This window comes from Phaethon lepturus, unplaced genomic scaffold (assembly GCF_000687285.1).
Source record: "Phaethon lepturus isolate BGI_N335 unplaced genomic scaffold, ASM68728v1 scaffold11772, whole genome shotgun sequence".
Lineage (NCBI taxonomy): Eukaryota > Metazoa > Chordata > Aves > Phaethontiformes > Phaethontidae > Phaethon > Phaethon lepturus.
In genome coordinates, this window is record NW_010521302.1 from 115,287 (window position 1) to 121,376 (window position 6,090).

Below are 6,090 nucleotides of genomic sequence, written 5' to 3' on the forward strand. Positions count from 1 at the left end.
GTGCCTAGTGAGCTTCCATATGTTCTTCTTTCAAGACTGAAGCATGGCTTGTTTCTCTGTGTTGTTGGAGCCTGAGAGTGGAAGGGATGAGGAAACGCATTGAACAGTGATGATAATGCTTTAGCTTCTGCTCTCAGTTAACCCATTGCGCACCCTTGTGCTTGTCTTCTTCATGTTACGTTTATGGCCATTAGTGAGAATGACCTTTTGGGAATAGAAAGGGTGGAGTGGCTGGACATCGGACGGACTCTTTTCATGTGACAAAGAGCACAGGGTAGCACAGACTGCTGAATGATGCCAGTGGTTTTGAACTTTTCAGGTGGTTTATTACTCTGTATTTTCCATTCTGATGCCCTAGTGATTATTTCCACTGCGTTTTAAACATAGTGAGCATTGATGAGATGTACCCAATGAACCATTTACAAGACAGGGATTCTTTATCCACAGAAGAAATTCTGGCAGGACAAGATTCTGCTCTCTTCCCTCCTGGTCACTATTTCATTTCTTAAAACCATTGAGTTTGTTGCAGACTCTGTCCTGATAGCCTTTGGCAAGCTCAGCTCTGGCTGTAAGCATCCACATGTATATGGAAGGACCACCTCTGGGAAACCAGAAGCTTCACTTTGAATATTTAGTTGATTACTGGGCTAATAGTTGCAGTAGGTGACAATATTTATAAAGTTTCCATCTCACTTGTATCTCGTCACCCAGGACAAACCATCCGCTTAACCATAGGCCAGCATACAACCACCATGTAGGAAATGGCACCGTGTTATAACTCTCAAACAGTATTAGATGATACTATTGAGGTAAAATATTTTCCCTCATGTGAAAACCTGGGCATATGTTCCTTTATTTTTAGATTATCTATGATTGTTAATTTGTTTGCAGACCTAGCAAGCAGCCCATATCAATTTATTGTTTAATGATGCACTGTTTAAATTAATCTAACAAAAGCTATGAGGCAGCTCATCTTGCTTTCTAAAGGTGCTATTAACACTTTTAGCTGTAATTTCAATAAGACCCACAGTCTCAGAGGAAGTCAGGAAAAAAAATGTGCAAAAGGTCTCTAGGCCACCGGAAAATCCAGTCCTCTAGGTCTAAATGGTGAGGTTGCCCAGCCACTAACAGCATGTACAACATGGTTTAGAGGGACTGAGCAACATAATGCACTGTGTTACTGCCTCACCCTCTGATAAAAGTAATTATCCAATCTGAATAAGCTCACACTGCTTACAAGAGTCCAGGCAAATAGAACTAAAAAGTTATGATTAGCAACAAGCTTCATAGTTACACCAGATCTGCAAGTTCCAAGCTGAATATAGGCTCTAGAAATAGGTTTAGGGACGTAGTTAAAAATTCAGTTTGCAAAATACTTTTTTTAACTCTTCAGTACCTCCTGTATTAGCAGGTATCAGCCAAGAGCTGAGAGTTTATGGACATGCTGTGTTTGAACAACTGATTCCTTAGGAAAATGTTAACTAGAGCTGAAAAGAAATTTAATTAGTAAGTGAGATCTGAGTGCGAGACTTATTACTTAAGGGCTTTTATACTTGCTTATTTCTACTGATTTCTGATGCTCAGAACTGGAGTCTTACTACATTTCAAAAGTGTACTGGCATTTCCATCAAATTCCATGTGTCTTCAGATGCTTTCTAAGTAGCTGTTTTAGAAAGTACTGGAAGGCTCTTCAGGAAACTTTGTTACCAGCTTTTGTAAATGGACTGCGATTTTTGACCCTCCTGTGGGCAGTCTTGTGAGAACAGGAAAAGTAGATGACTTTATGTAATTTTAGTAGTCTGATGAAAGATGCTTTCAATTGCAAGCCCTGAGACGATAATTTCTAGTCCCCTGTCATTTGCTGCATGCTATTAAAGTGGTGATGGTCTTTATAACCTTCAATATCAGCCAAAGCTAAGAATAAGATTGCATGAGATTGCTTTAGGAGAATAGGACTACTGTCAGACATGACTGCCTGTGCCATTCATTTTGCTACAGCAAGACTGACCACCTCTGCAGCTTAGGCTGACTCTTACAGGGGCCTAATGTGTGTCCTAGTCATGGTGTGGTCCTGTGACTCATGACTAGATCTTAAATAGAGAAAAATAGATAAATACACTTCCTTCCTGTTAGATTTTTATCTAAATCTTGTGAGGCAGACAAGAAACTGTTCTTCTCTGATGATCTACAAGAAACCTTTCTTTAGAGCCATCCAGTGATTCCTAGGAATTTTCATCCGACTTTTTTCAAAATGTTCGGAAAGACTCCAAGGGCTTCCAGCTGTCTTTCATCTCCCCTGTTCAGAGAAAAACACTTGGATTCAGAATAAAGAGCGTGATCGCTAAAGAGATGGCACTGAATGACTTTTCTTTATGGAAGTGCAGTAATTTCCCTTGCACGTTTAAGGCCAGGGTAATGGTGCAAATGACAGTAATACCATCTTTACGAGTGTCTTCAGAAATCCAAACTCCACACTGAAATTCAGTCCTTCACAAGACATGTTCAACTCATTGTGTGTCAGGACAACTTAAGGTTTTGCCATTGGACACTGACTTTTTGGTTTATCAATAATGCTATTTGCAGCCCACCTCAGAGACAGGAATGTAATTCTTTTCCCTTCCCTTAAAGCTGGCTCCCAAGATCCCTACAAATTATTTTACTACCAATTGAAGTGCTTATATAAACTCTAAAGTGCATTGGAACTGCCCTGGACTTTGTTACTGCTAAAGCTTACCTCTGCCTAGTTCTTTCTGCAGTGTAGGAAGCACTTCAAGTAATTTGGAAAATCACACTGAGGACCAATTTTCCAGGCTGGAATATGTTATATACGTACCTGTTGGAGAGGGTCCAGAGGAGGGCCACAAAAATGGTCAGAGGGGTGGAACACCTCTCCTGTGAGGACAGGCTGAGAGAGTTGGGGTTGTTCAGCCTGGAGAAGAGAAGGCTCCAGGAAGACCTTATTGCGGCCTTCCAGTACTTAAAGAGGGCTTGTAAGAAAGATGGGGACAGACATTTTAGCAGGGCCTGTAGCAATAGGAGAAGGGATAGTGGTTTTAAGCTAAAAGAGGGTAGATTCAGACTAGATCTAAGGAAGACATTTTTGACAACATGGGCAGTGAAACACTGGCCCAGGTTGCCCAGAGAGGTTGTAGATGCCCCATCCCTGGCAACATTTCAGGTCAGGTTGGATGGGGCTCTGAGCAACCTGGTCTAGTGGAAGATGTCCCTGCGCATTTCAGGGGGGTTGGACTAGATGACCTTAAAAGGTCCCTTCCAACCCAAACTATTCTATGATACTATGATTACATTCCATCCCTGATTTCCTAAGAGTGGCTTACAGGCAGGACTTTGGTCTGTCTATATTCATGGCATATAACAAGCAATTATGGTCCTATTTTCCCTAGTTCTGTATTTTCCCTTGTTGTGGCAAGAATCACTTGACTTCTGCAGATGGTTCCTCTTCCATTTTTAGTAGCCTTCCAGCCATTTATAATGAGCACGCAGCTCTCTCATTGCCTGGAGAGCCGAGTTGTGCAGTCCACTAGGACCATTTCCTCCCTGCAGCAATCACTAGAGATGTGAGCTGTGGAAATAGCAATATGGGTATTTCTCCCAGGCATTAGCTTATGACAGAGAACATCACTGTATGTTACATGGGACAGAATCATCTCCGTTTTTTGCCTTAACATGGACTTGCTTTGGAAAGTGTACTTCCACTATCTGTTCAGCTCCAAGATCTCAAACATTGCAGCAGATAGCCAGAGCCAGTCCAGACTAGTAGATCACAAGTGCGGGTCATGCTTTGGCCACTTTCATGACATGCCAATACTCTCTGTGTGCTGGTCAGCTCTTTCATCCAATCTGGTGCCTCCTGAAGATACCTAGAAACATCAGCCAAGGTAGCTGTGTTTATTCTGTCCTGGCCACAGCTGTTTTGACTTCAGGAGATTTTTAGCCCAGTACCTACAATGGATTTTAATGAGCTGCTCACATCATATTTAAAAAAAAAAAAAACCACCACATTTTGAGCTTATGGTTATGACTTACTGCATTTGCAGCAAAGGTAAACATTTTAGCATCTGTTGCATCAAATAGTCAAAGAGATTTATGACTTTAGAGCTGATCCTTCTTGTTAGGTGTACCCATTTGAACCTAAAGTGGTACCAACTTTATATATTTTCAGTCATATGAGCTTAATAATCAGCCATCTGGTATTTTTCCATAAACCACAATTATCTAAGGATTATGCTACCCTACTCACCCTGGACATCAAGCATGCTTTGATTTTTATTTGTCTGGGAGCAGATCCTTTAGGAGCACCCTTCACCCGATTGCCTCCATGGCAGGAAGGTACCTAGTTATAGCTATTTCCACCCCGGTTTGTTGCTGCAGGTAACAGATTATAGTGTCAGGCCTGATTGTTAGTAAGCAGAGGTAGAACCATCAGATGTGAGCTGAATATACTCCCCAGGAGTTCAAGGCAGAAAGGCCAACTGAAGCACCATCCTTGCTTCTGCAGTTGCCCCTCACAGAGGCTTCCAGGCATTATGCAGCTCCTAGCAGAGCAGTCCTCTACATTCCCTGTTTCTGATGAATCAAGGTCTTCATTCAGGTAACTTGCATAAAATAGGGACTACAGAGGTCACACACCCAGTCTGTGAACTTCATATTGATAATCATGGGAGGAGAAAGCAAGGTCACTTACTTGAGATGCATTGTCCATATGCGCATTCATATGGTCAGCCACCCTTCTCCTCTTCTTTCTCCTAGTCAACCCGGAAATTCTTGGGATTCCAGAGCTGAAAAGAACTGTACGGGACTGTGTGGTCTTAAGACTAAAAAATCTCAGGTTTTAACTTGCAAAGATCTATGCCCTGTATGAACATGCGTGTGAATAAAAGGTGAAAACCTTCTAATATCTTTAGCATGCAGTCTTCTTTTTACTTCCGCCTCTCCTTATGACACATTGTAAATTTGAGCGTTATAGTCTTTTCTACTAAAGACCATAAGCTTGGTAGAACAGCAAGGGGCTGTTATGACTTTTTTTGGAACCGTAGAGTAACTGTTCTTCTGGACTTTCTAGTCCATTTTGCCTACCTGACCCAAGCTGTTGCCTCCAGTCTGGTGTTTTGTTTGTTAGGAATTTCAGGACTTAATCTCTTCGAATCACTGTTTTCTTTTCAGCAGAGACATACAGGAAAATAGAATACACAAAGTTAATTAGAATTATCAAAATATCATAATTAAAGTGGTTTTCTCCTGCCATGTGTAAAATGACATCATATCAATATGGAAACCTTCCTCGATCATACTTTCAGTCATCTAAAGATCTCTCCTCTGGTGGTTCACTGTGAGTAACTTCTCCAAAGCGAAACTTCTCCAAAATTCTCTCTTGAATTACTGTATAAAACACACAATGATTGTGTAGTTCATATGGAAATCTACCATTTTCTGGATTTCAGAACTCTCTGGTGGAGCCATATTTATGTCCTTTGCAGCTAAGGAAGGAGCTGTAGAACTGTAGAACTTACTGAAGCCATGCATTCTTTACCTAAAAAATCCTTTAATCTGATGAGAGTTTTCTGGCAAAAGCCTTCCTTTTTTCTTGATAGTAAGTTTTGTGGGAAGACTCTGTTTTTCACAGTGCTTTTGCCTGGAATGATCTTCAGAAATAAGGAAACAGAATGTACACAGTAGTCTGGTTGGAACATTCATTTGAAATATGAGGAAATTATGCTGAAGACCCTTTCACAGTGATTTGCCACCCATGTTCAAGGGAAATGTTGGGCTGTAAACTCAGGCTAACTCATTATTTCTTCATGAAGGTGCTCTGCCCTTGGGGCTGGTATTGATAACCAATAAGCTGATAAGAGCTTGGGATTCTTCATTTTCAATAAACATAAAAGAATAGAAAATGAGACCTAGGTTTCTAACATGGCATGTAATGCCGTAACTACCAAGCCATTGAAATAAAGAGCGTTATGAGCTCTGGGTTTCCATTAGAAAAATTCCAAAAGTCTTAGGTTGTTTTATTCCAATGTGAATTAAAACTGGATTTGGCAGACTTCATTTCTGGTTCTCTTTCAAAAT